This window comes from Coenobita brevimanus, chromosome 8 (genome assembly GCF_032717465.1).
Source record: "Coenobita brevimanus isolate Jiangsu-jjx chromosome 8, ASM3271746v2, whole genome shotgun sequence".
Lineage (NCBI taxonomy): Eukaryota > Metazoa > Arthropoda > Malacostraca > Decapoda > Coenobitidae > Coenobita > Coenobita brevimanus.
In genome coordinates this window covers 1,429,604-1,449,603 of record NC_136961.1, presented here as the reverse complement: position 1 = coordinate 1,449,603, position 20,000 = coordinate 1,429,604, and positions in this window count along the sequence as shown.

Genomic DNA, 20,000 nt, shown 5'->3' with positions numbered 1-20,000 from the left:
CACCCGTAGGCAGAAGGAAGAGGAAAGAATGAAGGAAAGAAAGAAGAGGAAGGATGGAAGAGAGGAAAGGCAGACACCCAAAGCAGCGCTACATCGAGTGAGTGGATGGTGAGCATCCCCACCTACCACCAGTTAGAAGTAAGAGCATGTATTGTTCTGCTACTATACTTTTACTTGGCCTGAGTTTCGTCCTATTGCAGTTATTTATGGTTGCTCAGTGGCAGAGAAAGACAAAACTGGGGCTCTGTACCCTCTTCATAGCACTTCTTCGTGACTAGCATCATATTCTAGTGTTAATCTAGTACAGCTCAGCATTCATGATGGGGAGGGAGAAATTTTTGGCCAGATTGGAGTGAAAATACAGAACTATTACGTACACAGATAAATACCATTATCATCATCATCATCATCATCATCATCTTGACCTCCTTTCCCACCCTAGGGCAGGGTAAGGAGTAGCAATGTCCAGACAGCCCAAATTTGCCCAATCCGATGGGCCACACTTCCATTCACTCACCATTCAATCCCAGGAATCCTGGCTGTATAGGATACGTCAAAAACATTCACCACGTTCCGTAACTTCACATAAATGTGTCATGGTCAATAAATGCTCATCCTGCAGGTCTGGAGGTGGTTGGGTGTGTGGAGGCAGAGGTATGCAGTGTGGAGGAGGGTGTGGCGGTGCTGGAGAGAGGCTCCAGCGCTCGCTCCACCACCTCCACATCCATGAACCAGCACTCATCCAGGTCACATGCCGTCATCCACCTCACACACACGGTAAGTATTATTGATGTACCGTCGGCCATACCGGTGGGGGATATAACATGGTTAGGGAAGGTACACTGAATGCACATTAATATGGAAGCGTTACGAGAAACACACTGTGGTGGTTTGGCCATGTGAAGAGGATGGAGCGTGAGAGACTGGTGAGGAGAGTGTATGTGAGTGAGGTGCATGTGGAGTTACATGGAGAGACAGACTGACAAATGAAGAAGTGAAGGAGCATTGTGGTGTGGATGTGGATGTGGAGTTATATGGAGAGACAGACTGACAAATGAGGAAGTGAAGGAGCATTGTGGTGTGGATGTGGAGGCACATGGAGAGACAGAGTGACAAATAAGGAAGTGAAGGAGCGTTGTGGTGTGGATGTGGATGTAATAGGAAGCGTTGGGAGAAACACACTGAGGTGGTTTGACCATGTGGAGAGGATGGAGAGTGAGAGACTGATGAGGAGGGTGTATGTGAGTGAGTTGGAGGGGGAGGCCAAGGATGAGATGGAGGGATGGAGTGGAGAGGTATATGAGAGAAGGGGGTGTGAGCTGGGAGCAAGGCAGTGAAATGGCGGGGGACAGGGCGACATGGAGGCAATTTGTTTGTGGCCACCCCTTACAGGATTAAGGCGTCTGGCAGTAGATAGATAGATAAGAGCGACAACCACTTCTGCTGTATAAACATGGGATTGAACTTGCATCCTTTCACACCGCAGCCCACTTTTCCATCCACTTTACCACCCCTCCCTCACTCATGTGAATTGCATTAGACGTACTCTGTAAACATTGGGTTAAACACTACTCTTTCCATCCTGACCATGATTCTCTCTCTATCTCTCTCCAGATCATATACATTCCAAAGGACACTGTAGGAGCAGGGAATAGATTGCTTGTATAAGATGCTTCACTGTACCATATCATTTATAGGAGCTCCAACATGCATGCGTCAGACTTGGTCACCTAATGGCAGCTCTCCATGATGCTCAATTTCTGGCATCCTCCCTGTTCAGTCCCTTATACCTAAGGTTGCACTCTATGACCTTGTCTCAGGTCTTTTGTGGTCTGCCTCGTAACCCTACTCTCAACGTTCACACTTCTCACCTTCTGCACCAAATGTCGTTTTCCATCCCATCACTCTGGCCAAACCATCTCAATCTACCCCACCCCATAACACCAATACATTGCACTCTCATTCTCCTTTTAACTCTTTACTCATAAACCTAGCCCCCCCAGGCCTTGCATTCAGGGATGCACTACACATCCATCTAATAATTGTCATTTTTCTACATTTGAGCCAACAAATATAATCTTCCTTTATTACCCAGGTGTCACTACCATACAGCATTACACTCCTAACATGTTTATGGTTCTAAAAGGTATTTATTACTCAGTTCATTTTGTTTATTAGTTATAATTATAATTATACTCTACTATACTAAATACTTCATTTTCCATTAAGCCTTTGGATTCAAGCATTTTAGATTCAATAGTTCTCACAGTACTACTACTACTACTTGTGGGGTCCTGGCCTTTGGTTCCTTCTTCTTTATATTAAAAAAAATAAACAATAAAAAAATAAAATGCTCCCTGACACAGTGCCAAGGACGCAAGGGCTGCCTGCGTCTGGTGGACCTGGCCGGGAGTGAGTGTGTTGGCCGTGTGGCAGAGAACTCGGCCACATTCTCCGAGGGCATCAGCATCAACAAGTCACTGCTCACCCTCTTCAAGGTCCTGGGCGCCCTCACCATGCCCACACGAGGATTTGTGCCGTACAGGTGAGTTGGTGCACGGCAGAGTGGATTGGGAATTATAATTATTATTGGTATTCAAATTGTTTATAAAACACGCTTGCATGCATCGGCCTTGGTCACCTAATGGCAGCTCTCCACACTGCTTAACCCCTATGCGACGGTTGACGTGTACAGCCACAAGCGTGTTCCTGCCACCCCTTGAACTTTAACTTATCCTTACTCATCAACGGGACCACCTGGAGACGTGGGGATACTTTAATTTGAAGCAGGAAGAGTTGCTGAGTCTTATGTATCTTAATTTTTTCTCCAGCTGTTATAGTTAGGCAGATATTAGGGTTTGAAGTTGTTTTGTTTCGTTTTTAAAGGCTCCAACATGCTTACATGCGTCGGCCTTGGTCACCTAATGGCAGCTCTCCATGCTGCACGATCCATTGCAGCCTCCTTGTTCAGTCCCTGAACCCTGAGGTCACACTTAATGACCTCGTCCCATGTCTTTCTCTGTCTACCCCTCATAACCCCACCCCCAATATTAACACTTCTCACCTTCCTCACCCAATTATCATCCCCCATCCTCTCCACATGTCCAAACCACCTCAATCTACCTCTCCTCATCACAACACCAATACACTCCAGTCCCATCCTACCTCTCAACTCTTCCATCGTAAACCCAGCCCCCCCAGATCTTGGACGCAGGGACGCACTGCACATCCACCTAATCATTGTCATTTCTGTACGTCTGAGCCGGCGAATATCCTCCTCCTTCACTGCCCAGGTCTCACTGCCATACAGCATTACACTCCTAACACATGCTGCATACAAAGACCCCTTAGCACGTAGGGAGAGTCCTCTCAATGTCAGGAGAGGCAAGAGCTCCCTGAACTTCTTCCAACCACTTCTCACCCTAGCCACAGAGCTGCTTCAGCACCACCTTCAGCATATAACAAGTCTCCCAAGTAACAAAACTCTTCCACACACTCAAGAGATTCACCAGCAAGTTCAATTCTTTCATGTCTGACAATCTCCACCTGCTCACCCTGACACGCCTTACACATATAATCAGCATTATCTCGCAGTCTACCTCTGATACCACTACATCTCTTGTGCACTCATTTATCACAAACACTGCGCAACATGGAATTACTTCCCATGCCCTTGTGGCAAACTGCACATGGCCACTCTCCCTCGTCTTTGACAGTTCCGCCACCAACCCTAGATATCATCACTTTTGTTTTATCTGCATTTACCCTTAAACCCTTGTTCCCCATACCATCTCTCCACTTCCTAAACCTTTCCTCCGCATCCCTCTCGTTCTCTGCAGTCAACACCAAATCATCAGCATACAACAACTCCCACGGGAGTCCGTTTCTAAAGTCACGTGAAAGGGCTTCAAGTACCATGATAAACAACATGGGACTCAAAACTGACCCCTGATGCACACCAACATTCATGGAAAACCCATCACTCAAATCTCCATTCACTCTTACCTGGGTGTGAGCACCCACATACATGGCCATAACCACCCTAACCAGCCACTCCTCCAAGCCAAGCTTTCTCATTGCCCACTTCACCACCTCTCTAGGGACTCTGTCAAAGGCCTTTTCCAAATCAACAAAAACAAAATAAAGATCCCTTCTCCTACCAATATATTTTTCCTGAAGCTGTCGAACAATGAATATGGCATCAATGGTCCCCCTACCTGGCATAAACCCAAACTGCATCTCATCAATATTCACTCTTTCTCTAATCATACCTTCTAAAACTCTCTCCATTACCTTCATTATCTGATCTAAAAGCTTTATACCTCTATAATTTCCTCTTTCCAGGGCATCACCCTTCCCTTTATACACATTTACAATTACACTCTTCAGCCAATCATCTGGGACAATACACTCATAAATAATCCTATTTATCAGGTCAGTGACTAAACTCACCCCTATATCGCCTGAGGCCTTCAACATTTCTGCAGTCAACACAGACACACCTGCTGCCTTCCCCACCTTCATCCTGCCTATTGCCTCACTCACACTAGCAGTATCAATCAAAGGCCAAGGGCCAGACACTGGATCTGCTGGCTCCAAACCTTCCCTGTCCCAGTCAAACTCCTCATTCAACAACCGGTTATAATGCTCTCTCCATGCATCTTTAATATCCTCACTGTTCACCACTACCCTTCCTTCATCATTCTTCACTCACTGCTCACGTATAATGTCCCGATTGTCCCTCTGCATCTGATTTGCCACCTTAAATATCATATTTTTCCTTTCCCCATGATTTAGGTTATCAAGTAATAGTCTCTGTGACTCAGACTTTGCCCTGTATACCTCTTTCCTAGCCCTACGCTTGGCAGCCAAATATTCCTTCTTGCTACCACCCTTCTTCCATTCCCGGAAAAGCCTTCTTTTCTCCTTAACTGCAGCTTCTACACCCTCATCCCACCACCAAGTTACTTTATGTCTTGGTGGTCCTCTTGTCCAGCCGCATGTTACATCAGTAACTCTCAAGAAATTGTTCTTGAGGGCTTCGTACTGTTCATTAACGCCTCTGTCTACAGCTCCCTGTTCAGCCACCACTCTCCTCAACTCGCTATAGAAGGCATCCCTTACTACTTGGTTTTTCAGCTTCCATATTTTCCTCCTAGGTACATAAGTCCTCTTTTTCATCACTTGTTCTTTAAGCACCATATCACAAATCAATAGTTTGTGCTGCTGCACACACTCCTCACTTCCTATAACTTTAACATCCCTCACTAACCTCCTATCGGCCCTCCTAGCCAGAAAATAATCTATCTGACTGCTGTTGCCCCCAGACTCATACGTAATTAACCTACTGTCTCATTTCCTAAAATATGTGTTGCACACAATCATGTCCGTTGCCTCCCCAAACTCGAGTATCCTTTCCCCTTCTGCATTCCTTATACCATACGCACATCCCCCATGCACTCCTTCATAACCTTGTGCTGCTTCACCTACATGACCATTTAAGTCCCCTCCCAAAATCACTATCTCATCATCCCGCATACCACCCACTACATGTATTAAATCATCCCAAAATCTATCTTTCTCTGCTTCATCCAATCCTTCCTGTGGAGCATATGCCGATATAATCGCAGCTATCTTTCTACCCAACAGAATTTTCACTACCAATATCCTATCGCTTACTCTCATAACATTCATAACATATTCCACCCATTTCTCCACAACCATCACACCAACACCTCCATATCCGTCTGTCCCCCCCTGCCAAAACAACTTATAGCAACAGTCCTTCCCAACAATCTTTCTGGCTGATCCACCCCTGTACCGGACTTCCTGCAAACACACCACGTCCACCCACCTCCTACTGAATGCCTCAACGACTTCCCCCGCTCTTCCCCTCAAACTTCCCACATTCCATGAACCCACCCTCATCCCCATGGGTGATTTACTGTGCTCAGGCTTGCTTTGAAACTTATTTTGTTTTGTCATCTTCAGTATTAATAAAGGGGGACAGACACAGCACAGGTCCCACTCACTGCACAGTCCCAGGTCCAGGCAATGGATCTGGGACCCCTAGCCCACCAGCTTACCAGTGGCTGTGGTAGTGGCCTCGGGGCACCCTGCCAGGACAGCTGCAGGGACACCCTCCAAGCGCATCTTGGCACTGCAGCTATCCCGCCATTATACACCCACTGATAGGGCAGCCTCCTGGGGCGCTACTCCCAGGTTCGGGCCCCTCTCTATTGGGCAGAAGCGGCGGCCTGGGAACCGCAATGCCCTGTACCCTCTAGCACAGGCCCGAGCCCCATCTCGCCCTGGACCCACGATCTATGCCGGCGGAACCCCCGCCACACCTCCCCTCAGAAGTCCGCCACTAGGTAGTGGGGGCAAAGTTTTCTGGCCGCATGCCCTTGCTGGCGCCAACCCCTGTAACGTAGTGGGATACGTTGTGTGAAATATAAGGTGCATGTGGTGTAGTGCATAGATAGTTAGAGGAAATATTTGGGAGAATATGGTGGTCTACTCTCCATGTTACTGTCACACTGAAAAGTCAGCAAAGGAGGATGGTTAGATAGCTAGTGAAACAGGAGCTCCAGCTACCCCTATCACCAGCATTCCCATTCCCCTCAGGAGTACCACCCTGTTCAGCCCGTGCTACGGCCAAAATCACGAAATCCTCCATATGGAGGAGCGTGCGACATCGGAAAACCCCCGGCGTGTTGAGGTTAATCTCTGACAGCCTCCTTGTTCAATCCCTTATCCCTGATGCCACACTATGTCCTCATCCCGGGCCTTTTTTGGTCTGCCTCTTGCAACCCATCCCCCGACGTTAACGCTTCTCACTTTCTACGCCGATTTGTCATCCTCTGTCCCCTCCACATGCTCAGACCATCTCAGTCTATCCCTCCTCATCACAACACCGATACGTTTCAGTCTCATCCTTCCTCTCAACTCCTCAGTCGTAAACCTAGTCCCCCCAGGCCTCACATTCAAGGACGCACTTCATGTCCATCTAATCAGTGTCTTGTCTTTACACAAGTGTACGAATATCCTCTTCCATTACTACCCAGGTCTCATTATCATAGTACTGTATTATTATTATTATTATTATTATTATTATTATTATATTTTTATTATTATTATTATTATTATTATTATTATATTATTTTTATTATTATTATTATTATTATTATTATTATTATTGTTATTATTGACTCAGATACATTTATATGAAGCTACAGAACATGGTGAGTGTTTTTGGCGTATCCACTAGAGCCAGGGTTCCGGGGGCTTGAATGATGAGTGGATGGAAGCGTGGCCCATTGGACTGGGCAGATTTAGGCTGTCTGGACATTGCTACTCCTCACCCTGCCCTAGGGTGGGAGAGGAGATCCGGATGATGATGATGATGATGCATAGGTTGGCTTGGATGACATAGAAAAGATAGATTCTAGGATGACTTAATACATGTTGTAAGTGGTATGGGGGATGATGAGAGTGGTTTTGGGAGGGGACTTAAATGGTCATGTGGGTGAAGCAGCTCAAGGATATGAAGGGGTACTTGGGGGCTGTGCATATGGTACAAGAAATGAGAAAAGGGAAAGAATACTCAAGTTTGGAGAGGCAATAAACATGATTGTGCAATGTACATTTTAGGAAGAGAGAGAGAGTAGGTTGATTACATGTGAGTCTGGGGGAAATAGTAGCCAGATAGACTATTTCCAGGTCAGGAGGACTGATAGGAGGTTAGTGAGGGATGTTAAAGTTATAGGGAGCGAAGAGTGCATGCAGCAGCACAAGTTACTGATATGTAATATGGTGCTTAAGGAGCAGGTGATGAAAAAGGGGACTTATGCACCAAGGAGGAAAATATGGAAGCTGAAAAACCAAGCAGTAAGGGATGCCTTCTATAGCGAGTTGAGGAGAGTGGTGGCTGAACAGGGAGACGTTGACAGAAGCGTTATTGAACAGTACAGAGCCCTCAAGAGCAACCTCTAATGATGGGAGAGTATCCAGAAGATTTTGGTCAGCAGTAATGCACATACTCCTTCATATATCATTACAAGTGAAACCTGTTTTCTAAAACTGTTATAGAAAATAATAAGCCAACGTACTGGTATGTTTAAAAATTGTAGGAAGAATTTGTTACCTATGATAATAGTATGTCTATCCATCTCTCGCTAGATGCCTCAATCTCGTAAGGGGTGGCCACAAACAGATCGCCTCCATGTCGCCCTGTCCCCCGCCATTTTGTTGCCCTGCTTGCAGCTCACACCTCCCTTGCTCATATACCTCTCCACTCCATCCCTCCAGCTCATCCATGGCCTCCCCCTCCCTCTCCCCCCCTCCACCTCACTCACATACACTCTCCTCATCAGTCTCTCACCCTCCATCCCCTCCACATGGCCAAACCACCTCAGTGTGTTTCTCCTAACGCTTCCTATTCTAACGATAATAGGAAATCCAAAAGGAAATACAGTAATTGAAATTTCAGAACTATCGTGGAGAGACAGTCAAGAATAATTTGTGAAGTTCAAATCTAGTATGGAAACACGCAATGATTTTTTAGTAGCATAAGACTGAAAAAAAAAATCTATCAATAAGCAATAAATATCAGTCATTATTATTTATAAAGTAATTTCCGTTACAAGTACTAAGGTGGTTTGACCTTGTGGAGAGGGTGGAGAGTGAGAGACTGACAAGGAGAGTATGTGGGTGAGGTGGAGGGGGGGAGAAGGAGGGGGAGGCCAAGAATAAGATGGAGGAATGGAGTGGAGAGGTATAACAGGAGGGGGGTGTGAGCTGGGAGCAGGGCAGTGATATGATGGGGGACAGGGCGACATGGAGGCGATTTGTTTTTGGCCACCCCTTATGGGATTAAGGCATCTGGCAATAGATAGATAGATAGATAGAATTAGTCTTTACTTTGCTCATGACTTTCAGAGAATCGGTGTTGACCCGGCTGCTGAAGGACTCCCTAGGTGGTGCAGGACAGATGGTGATGGTGGCGTGCGTCACCCCCGCCCGTGCCTGCCTACCCCAGACCCTCAGCACCCTCAGATACGCCCAGCAGGCCACCCACGTCAGGCCCCACCCACTCCCGCCTCCCCCATCCACTGTCAAGGTAACGTTCATGTGGTTTTGTTTTGTTTATAAAAGCTTTAGTCACTGCTAGAAGGTGGAGAGGGAGGGGGAGGCCAAGGATGAGATGGAGGGATGGAGTGGAGAGGTGTACGCGGGAGGGGGGTGTGAGCTGGGAGCAGGGCAGTGAAATGGCGGAGGACGGGGCGACATGGAGGTGGTTTGTTTGTGGCCACCCCTTACGGCAGTGGTTTCCAGCCTTTTCTAATTCTCGCCCCCCGTCATTGAATGACACGTTCCCTGTGCCCCCCTTCCTCAAATACTGTATTTTACTGGCGTAGTTGGCACATGTCAATAAATATCATAGATTCTTAATCTTTGAAATTGTTTATATATTCAGATAACTAGAGTTCTTATTCATATCTGAAATATTTTCTCCATATTTAGCAATTACTGAATTCCACCATAATTCATAGTTTTCAGATATAATTACCCTCGTTATTAAGCTTTTGCACACACCCCCAAGGCAGCCCTTCGTGCCCCCCTAGGGGGATGCGCCCTACAGGTTGGAAACCACTGCCTTTCGGGTTTAAGGCATCTGGCAATAGATAGATAGTCACTGCTAGATCTTTCCCAGACTGTCACCTTCTTCAGATACACACAGCAGGTCAGGCCACAGTGTAGATACTCGACACAGGACCATGCACATCAAGCCCTCACCCTCCACTGCCACTCCTGTCCACTGTCAAAGTAAAGTTTTGTCATTTATAAAGGCTCTTCACCGTGCTCAGTCTTCCTCAAACTCTCATCGTCCTCAGAGACCCACAGCAGGCCACACCTCACACCACGACTGCTCCTGTCACTGCCTTCTTCTGTCTAGATAAGGTTCATTTCATTCTCTTTCATTTATAAACACTCCAACATGTTGCATGCATTGGTCACTTCATGGTAGCTCTCCGTACTGCTTAGTCCCTAGTTGTCTCTCAGTTCAGTCTCTTATTCCAGACCTCAAGTTTTTTCTGGTCTGCCTGTCACAACTCAATCCTCACTGTTCACACCTCTCACCCTCCACACCCAGCTGCCATCCTCCATCCTCCATCAGTCCTGTCTGTCTGTCAGTTACCAGACACTTAATCTCATAAGGGGTGGCCACACATAAATCACCTCCATGTCACCCTTTCCTCTGCCATTTACCTGCCCTGCCTTCAAATCACACCACTCATATACCTCTCCAGTCCAGCCCTTCATCTCATTCTGTATCCCCCTCTCCATTTCCCATTCCTCCTCAAACATCATAAACTCTTATCTTCTATCTATCTATCTATTGCCAGATGCCTTAATCCCATAAGGGGTGGCCACAAACAAATTGCCTCCATGTTGCCCTGTCCCCCGCCATTTCACTGCCCTGCTCCCAGCTCACACCACCCTCCCTCATATACCTCTCCACTCCATCCCTCCATCTCATCCTTGGCCTCCCCCTCCCTCTCCCCCCCCCTCTACCTCACTCACATACACTCTCCTCATCAGTCTCTCACTCCAGCCTCCTCAGACATCCAAGAGTTGATTCATTTATTCACTTATAAAGGCTTCAGCATGCATGTTAACCGTTACTCCCAGTCCTTCATGTATGCAACAGGTCAACTCTGGAACTGTCTCCCTCTGTCCAACTCTCTAATGCAAGAGTTAACCGTTACTCCCAGTCCTTCATGTATGCAACAGGTCAACTCTGGAACTGTCTCCCTCTGTCCAACTCTCTAATGTAAGAGTTAACTGTTACTCCCAGTCCTTCATGTATGCAACAGGTCAACTCTGGAACTGTCTCCCTCTGTCTGTATTTCCTACTTCCTATGATCTCCAGTCTTTCAAACGCAGTGTGTCCAGGCATCTCAAAATGAACGCATCTTGAAGTTGGCTCTGTTGTGTTGTTTTTGTTTTTTTCTTGGAAAGAACAGTTTGTGGGCCTCTGGCCTTTGGTTCTTTCTTTCTTGCATTAAAAAGAGAGAGAGAGAAAAAGAAAAAAGGTAAATGGAAGGAGAGTGTGTCATTCATTTGACCAATATCCAACCTTTCCATGCATAAAAGTCAGGAATGAAGAGAGGTTTGGGGGAGAGCAGGATGCCTTCATTTTACTGTAAGACAATCTTTCTTTCTGTCTATCTATCTGTCTGTCTATCTATTGCCAGATGCCTTAATCCCATAATGGGTGGCCACAAACAAATCACCTCCATGTTGCCCTGTCCCCTGCCATTTCACTGCCCCGCTGCCAGCTCACACCCCCCTCTCTCATATACCTCTCCACTCCATCCCTCCATCTCATCCTTGGCCTCCCCCTCCCTCTCCCTCCACCTCACATACACTCTCCTCATCAGTCTCTCACTCTCCATCACTGCACAGAGATCAGCAATGAAGCGGGGGCGAAGCGAGGACGTGACGGCAACCCCGGGTGCCTGGAAGCGTAGGAATCGGGGCGGTGAAGCGCAGCACAACACCACCATATCCACGCCTGGCCACCGCCCCCCACCACGCCACCGCACCAACACATCCCTCAACGTCACCCTGGATACCCCCTGGTGCAGGTGAGGCCTACCTACCCCGGCCTTGTACATTGTTTATACAGTCGTCCCTTATCATGCATGGTTTTAACATTCACGGTTTTGATTATACGCAGATGGCTACGGGAAAAAATATATATCTCTTTGAACTCTGCTGACACTGTAACATTATGCCAGGCACAGTGTGTGGCTGTTGTAGTACAGTAATGGCATTATCCAGTGAATGAAATATACTGTAACACTCTTCCTTTTGGCGAGAGCTGGGATGAGTACAGTAGTCAGAAGAGGCCATGCAGGAGCACACTATTCATTATTTTTAACTTTTAGTGTTCTTGTATTAAATAAAGTAGTTGTTTAGTGTTCCTGTATTAAATATAGTGGTTGTAAACATGCACATGGGTTTTTCTTTAGTTATATAAGGAAATGGGGGGTTCAGAGGTGTCTTTAAGGAGGGGCAGCAAATATCCACGGATTTTATACAATACAAATGAGAGCCAGGTTCAAGATCTGTTACCTTGGTCTGTCTAGCCGAGCAGACTCATCATCTGCAGGCAAGTAAACACCCCTGCTGGGCCATCCTAGTAGTGGACAGTCTAACCACAGCAAGGCACAGGGAAGATTGTGGAGGTTTGGTTCCTGGGTGGGCACTGCATATGCATTTATTCACTCAGTTAACAGGTGCACCATAGTGATCTCCATGTCACCCTGTTATTTGATTCTATGGTTGCCACCCAGCGTTGTACAGCTGCACCTTGCTGTACAGTGAGGCTACATGAAGGGAAAACTCATTGCATAACTGTCTATCTAACTATTGCCAGATGCCCAAATCCTGTAAGGGGTGGCCACAGACAAATCACCTCCATTCACCCTGTTCCCTGCCATTTCACTGCCCTGCTCCCAGCTCACACCCCCCTTTCTCATATACCTCTCCATTCCATCCCACCATCTCATCCTTGGCTTCCCCCGCCCTCTTCCCCCCTCCACCCCACTCACATACACTCTCCTCATCAGTCTCTCACTCTCCATCATCATTATTATCATCATCATCATAGTTGACACAATGCTTCGTTCTGGGAACTCATGTACAGGGGATGGCCATGATAAAAGCACTAGCAGGCTTCCTTATGTGTAGTTGATTGGATGCAGAGTGAGGAAGTCTGTGGACACCAGAATCAAAGAGAGTGTACTGAGATGGTATGGTCATGTGGAGAGAATGGATAACAATAGAGTGGTAAAGAAGGTATATCTGAGCGAATTTGAAGGAAGGAGACAAGGTAAGCCAAGGAGAAGGTTGAGGGAGTTGGTGGATGAGTGTGTGAGGAAGGGAGGTTTGGAAGTCGGTGAGGCTAGGGAACTGACAAGAGATCGAGCTGGCTGGATGAATGTTGTGAGGAGAAGTGCATGATCAGGGATTTGGCACCTCTTTTAACGTGGCGGCGTCTGGATTCACTCAATCGGATACGTTTATGTGAAGCTACAGAACGTGGTGAATGTTTTTGTTGTATCTGATAGAGCCAGGATTCCAGGGGCTTGAATGATGAGTGAATGGAAGCTTGACCCATTGGACTGGGCAAACATAGGCTGTCTGGATGTAGCAACTCCTCACGCTGCCCTAGGGTGGGAAAGGAGGTCTGGATGATGGTGATGATGATGATGATGTTTGACAGTAATGTAAGTATTGTTGTTTGTTTCTTATTAACAGGATGAGAGGATGGAGAGTGAAAGACTGATGAGGAAAGCATTTGTGAGTGAGGTGGAGGGTGGGAGAGGAAGGGAGAGGCTGAGGATGAGATGGAGGGATGGAGTGGAGAGGTATATGAGAGAGGGGGGTGTGAGCTGGGAGCAGGGCAGTGAAATGGGGGAGGGGGGGGGACAGGGCGACATGGAGGCGATTTGTTTGTGGCCACCCGTTACGAGATTGAGATGTCTGGCAATAGATAGATAGATGTGTTTGTTTATTGTTTACAGGCTGAGTGAGCTTATTTATTGTGTATTGGTTACAGGCTGAGTGAGGTCAAGGGAGTGGCTAGAGTGGCAGGACACAAGCACTATGCCATGCCTCCCCCTCCAGCCCCGGTGTTTGAGGACGACTCACCATCTTCTGTGTCTGGCATCTCAACCATACACGAGGCCGAGCCCAGTGTGGTGTCCTTTAGGTTAGTCTATCTATCTATCTATATACCTAGGCTGCTTCCCCCAAGGAAAGGGAGGTTAGTACGAGTCAAATTTATCTCTCTCTCCCTCCCTCCGTCTATCTGTCTATTCATCCATCCATCCATCCATCATCCAATCCTGTGTTGCCCCATGAGGAGCGTAGGAGCCCAGGGCTAGGCAAGTTGGTCCAGACATTTAAGATGAGAGTGACCAGCCTCACTCATCCATGAGTGGCATTACGTGAGCAATAAACCCCAACCACCCCTTGGATATAAACCTGCACCGGCTCAATCCGATTGGAGTGCCTTAATTACCCACTAAACCACCAGGTGCCATAATTTGGTTATATGGTTACCACCCAGCATAGTAAATGGTTTCCTGGTGTACAGGAAACCATTTGGTTTGTCACTGAGTGTAGAATAACCCACAGGCAGAAGGATGAGGAAAGAATGAAGGAAAGAAAGACAGAAGAGGAAGTGTAAAGTCATCCATAGGCAGAAGGATGAGGAAAGAATGAAGGAAAGAAAGACAGAAGAGGGAGTGTAAAGTCACCCACAGGCAGAAGGAAGAGGAAAGAATGAAGGAAAGAAAGACAGAAGAGGGAGTGTAAAGTCACCCACAGGCAGAAGGAAGAGGAAAGAATGAAGGAAAGAAAGACAGAAGAGGAAGGAAGGAAAGAAGGATGGAGGAGAGGAAAGGGCAGACACCTGAGAGCGGCACTGCATCGAGTGAGTGGATGGTAAACTGTCTATATTTATCCGTCTGTCAAGCTGTCTATCCATCTATATCTATCTATTCATCTGTCTTGCCACCATCAACACCTATGGTATTCAAGGATGACACCTCCTCCTCCTCCTCCTCCTCCTCCTCCTCCTCCCCCCTCCCCCTCCTCCTCCTCCTCCTCCTCCTCTCCCCCTCCTCCTCCTCCTCCTCTCCCCCTCCTCCTCCTCCTCCTCCTCCTCCTCCTCCTCCTCTCCCCCTCCTCCTCCTCCTCCCAACCATACATCAAGTTGAGCCTGGTGTGGCATCTTTTAGGTTTGTATACTGTGTGTGTGTGTGTGTGTGTGTGTGTGTGTGTATTTACCTATTTATAGTATACAGGAATTGAGCATTGGTATTTACCTATTTGAAGTATACAGATATTGTGTGTGTGTGTGTATTTACCTAATTGTATTTACCTAGTTGTGATATACAGGAAATGAGCTACGCTCGTGGGGTGCCGTCTCTGTTTCTCAGTAAGTCAAATTTAGTTTTAAACTCGTTTAAGTTTTTAGACTGGACGATCTCTTTGTCCAGGCTATTCCACAGGTCTGTACATCTATAAGGAAAACTATATTTCTTGATATCCTTCAAGCAGCTTGGCTTCTTCAGTTTCATTCCATGTCCTCTTGTTGCTCTCTTATCCCATACAAACAGATCTTCTTTGTCAATTTTATCTACTCCCACCATGGTCCTGAACACTACAATCATGTCTTCCCTCTTTCTCCTTTCCTCTAAGGAAAGCAAATCCAGCTTTTCCAGCCTCTCTCAGTACGACAGATCTGCCAGACTGGGGACCATCTTGGTTGCTGTTCTTTGTATTCTCTCAATCTTGTTTATATCTTTCTTTTTGTGTGGGCACCACACTACCGCTGCATGTGTGTGTGTGTGTGTGTGTGTGTGTGTGTGTGTGTGTGTGTGTGTGAGAGAGAGAGACAGACAGACAGACACAGACACAGACACAGAGTAGGGAGGAGACAGGTTGGATGCGTGGGTGAGACCTACCTCTAGTCACCACCACCACCTTCTGCCTGATTCTTACTGTGTCCTGTTATCTCCGTCTATCTACATTTTGTCCTTTTGCTGTCACTTTTGGCCCAGTTCCACCAGGTGAAAATAACCGGACTATAGTGCAATTCGTCCCCTGTCTGCAGTCCTATAGTGGAGCGAGTCACGAGTCGCCTGGAGAGGACGATGTTGAGTCAGCTGGAGGGAGTCGAAGAGAGGATTGAAGATGCTATACTGGCCCGGTTCACCACATGCAAGTAGGTATTTATCTATCTGTTTATCTACCTATCTATTTGTCTGTCTGTCTGTCTATCTGTCTATCTACCTATCTATCTATCTATCTGTGTCAGCTGGAGGGAGTCGAAGAGAGGATTGAAGATGCTATAGTGGCCCAGTTCACCACGTGCAAGTATGTATTGATTTGTGTATTTTTATCTACCTATTGATCTGTCCATCTGTCTATCTGTCTATCTGTCTGCCTCCTATCCATCTGTCTGTCTGTCTGCTACCTATCTATCTGTCTATCTATCTGTCTACCTATCTATCTACCCAACCATCTGTCTCTCTATGTATCTGAATATCTATCAATCTGTCTGAATATCTATCTGTCTATATATCTGTCTGTCTATCTATCTGTCTATCTCTCTATCTGTCAATCTCTCTGTCTGTCTACTTGTCCATGTCTGTATATCCAGCTGTCCACTGTAATTGCTAAGTTCACTACACACACAAGATGATTGTACGGGTAGTGCTGTCTGTGTCTGTCTGTCTATCTGTCTATCATTCTGTCTGTCTATCTATCATTCTGTCATTCTCATTCTGTCTGTCTGTCTGTCTATCTGTCTATCATTCTGTCTGCCTGTCTGTCTGTCTATCTATCATTCTGTCTGTCTGTCTGTCTATCATTCTGTCTGTCTATCTATCATTCTGTCTGTCTGTCTATCATTCTGTCTGTCTGTCTGCACACACAAGGGGACAAGTGCAGGTTTCGTAAGTTTATTCATACCTGATGATGGTGATGACGATGGTAAATGACAGTGATGATTATAATGCTGATGATGATTACAGTGATGATGGTGGTGATAACACTGATGATAATGACAATAATAACAATGGTGATGGCAATAGCATGGATGATGATGATGATGATGACAACAGTAATAGTCATGATGATGATAATGATGCCAGTAATAACAATGACTGATTTGTGCGGTATATCTGGAGGCAAAAACTGATGAATATTGATATCAGAATTGGAAGGGGAAAATTATCTGATAGTTGGAATTGTGACGTGGAGGGACAGGTTGATGAATGAAGAAGTGAAGGAACGTTGTGGGGTGGATGTGGATGTGGCTGAGAAGATTAAGTGAAATACACTGAGGTGATTTGGACATGTGGAGAGAATGGAAAATGAAAGACTGACTAAGAGGGTGTATGGAGGGAGGGAGAGGGAGGGGTACACCGAGGATGAGGTGGAGGGATGGAGTTGAGAGGTATGTGAGGGAGGGGGGGGTGAGTTGGGGGGAGGGTAGTCAAGTGGTGGGTGACAGAGCGACTTGGAGGCGTTTTGTCTGCGGCCACCCTTTACGGGATTAGGGCGTCGGGCTATAGATAGATAGATAGATGGAATTGTGTCAGAATTAGGTAACAATGAAAAATATATATATGCAGTAATTGTTTGCTTTAGCCAGTAGCCACACGCTCTTGTAAGTCTTCTGCCACTTATTTCTCCATCCACTCACCCAGTGTAGTGCTGCTCTCGGGTGTCTGCCCTTTCCTCTCGTCCATCCTTCTTTCCATCCATCCTCTTCTGTCTGTCTTTCCTTCATTCTTTCCTCTTCCTTCTGCCTGTGGGTGACTTTACACTCCCTCTTCTGTCTTTCTTTCCTTCATTCTTTCCTCTTCCTTCTGCCTGTGGGTCACTTTACACTCCCTCTTCTGTCTTTCTTTCCTTCATTCTTTCCTCTTCCTTCTGCCTGTGGGTGACTTTACACTCCCTCTTCTGTCTTTCTTTCCTTCATTCTTTCCTCTTCCTTCTGCCTGTGGGTGACTTTACACTCCCTCTTCTGTCTTTTTTTCCTTCATTCTTTCCTCTTCCTTCTGCCTGTGGGTGACTTTACACTCCCTCTTCTGTCTTTCTTTCCTTCATTCTTTCCTCATCCTTCTGCCTGTGGGTGACTTTACACTCCCTCTTCTTTCTTTCCTTCATTCTTTCCTCTTCCTTCTGCCTGTGGGTGACTTTACACTTCCTCTTCTGTCTTTCTTTCCTTCATTCTTTCCTCTTCCTTTTGCCTGTGGGTGACTCTACACTGAGTGACAAGCCAAATGGTTTCCTGTACACCAGGAAACCATTTACTATGCTGGGTGGTAACCATATAACCAAATTATGGCACCTGGTAGTTTAGTGGGTAATTAAGGCGCTCCAATCGGATTGAGCCAGTCCAGGTTTATATCCAAGGGGTGGTTGGGGTTTATTGCTCATGTAATGCCACTCAGGGATGAGTGAGGCTGGTCACTCTCATCTTAAATGTCAGCACCAACTTGCCTAGCCCCGGGCTCCTACGCTCCTCATGGGGCAACGTAGGATTGGATGATGAATGAATGAATAATAATAATGATGATGACAGTAATGATAATGCCGTCTATTCACCTAGGTCCAATAAAAAGGCCGCCAACAAACGACACCCATCAAAGAGTTCCACCCCTACAAACAAGGAAAACGGGGAAAACACTGCAGCAAACACAAGCCAGAGGGGGCCGAGTCCAAGGCGGTCGAGGCGGATAAGTGCCCGAGTGGGACGAGGAAGAGAGGACTCGAATACAGACTCCTCCGAGGACGACCTGCTCAGTACGACCTTGAGGACACTGCTGGGTGGACGCAAGATGAAGAAGGTGTTGAGGAATGTTATTACAGAGATCCTGGGTGCTGACTCACCCACGGTTGGTTGTTTGTCTGTTTTTGTCTTGTTTGTACACACACGCACGCACGTGCATGTGTTGTGCTCCCGTACTTGACTTTCTCTTTAATTCATTCTTCTCCAAGGAGAGTTTGGTTAGGTTAGGTTAGGTAGGCTAGTGCTGGACAGGTGCAAGTACAGCAGGGAGTCAGACCTAACAACACATTAATTCACCACAGGTCCATTTCAAACCGGCGCTGTGTGGGAACATTTCTTAACTCAGGTAAGAGGTAGGAATTCTAAGGTTACTCAGAAATATCTCTCTGTTTTCCCATTGATCTATAAACTATATACAATTTATGATCTTACTTTACAATAACAGTGTTATATCACACCACCGTACAGTAATACTCAGCTGTACAACCAGATTCACAAAACAAGCAGTGAATCATAAGTGTCATACACGTAGCCAAAATATAACACCTTTTCAGAACATTGTCAGTTCCTATACAACTTTAATCTTTAGTCACCACTTCAATATAACTCTTATCCTTGTTAAACTGTTACTTCCTGGCTACCAAAGGGTTGACACACATTACATACCTATCTATCTATCTATTGCCAGACGCCTCAATCCCGTTCGGGATGGCCACAAACAAATCGCCTCCGTGTCGCCCTGTCCCCTGCCATTTCAATGCCCTGCTCACAACTCACACCCCCCTCTCTCATATACCTCTCCACCCCCTCCCTCCATCTCATCCTCGGCCTCCCCCTCCCTCTCCCCCCCTCCATCTCACTCACATACACTCTCTTCGTCAGTCTTTCACCCTCCATCCTCTCCACATGGCCAAACCACACTTGAATAATACTGAGAACATCATTCTTGTATAACATCAGTATGACATCACAGTCACTATATCATCAGTGACTATAATATCACTTCATTATAGCATCACTGTATCAGAGTGTCACTTCATTATAACATTACAGGAATAACACTGTGTTTTATCCAGTATACCAATAACTGTCTTTTGTATTGTTTTTGTTTTTTTTCTTGGAAGGAATAGTTTGCAGACTCCTGGCCTTTGGTTCCTTCTTCCTTGCATTAAAAAAAAAAAAAAACTTAATCCTGTATAAACAAACCACATGCCTCCTTGTCACTCTTTACTCCATCATCAGTCAACCTCTCCCCACCCTATCCCTCCACCTCATCCTCGGCCTCCCCCTCCATCACACATACACTCTTTTAGTTAGAATGTTATTGGGTATACCTGTATATTTATAGCCAGACACCTTAGTCCTGTAATGGGCAGCCACAGACAAAGTGCCTCTGTGTCACCCAGTCCTTTGCTATTTTTCTGCCCCATCTTCAACTCACACCCACCTCTCACATATATCTCCACTGCATCCCTCCATTTCAGCCTCAGTCTCCTCCTCTCCCTCACTCACACTTCCAGTCAGTCTCTCATTCTCCATGTTATTTTTCAGGAGCATACCAGAGGCAGTGGTGGGCGTGGGAGGATCTTGGCAGACATCACCAACACAGGCGGCA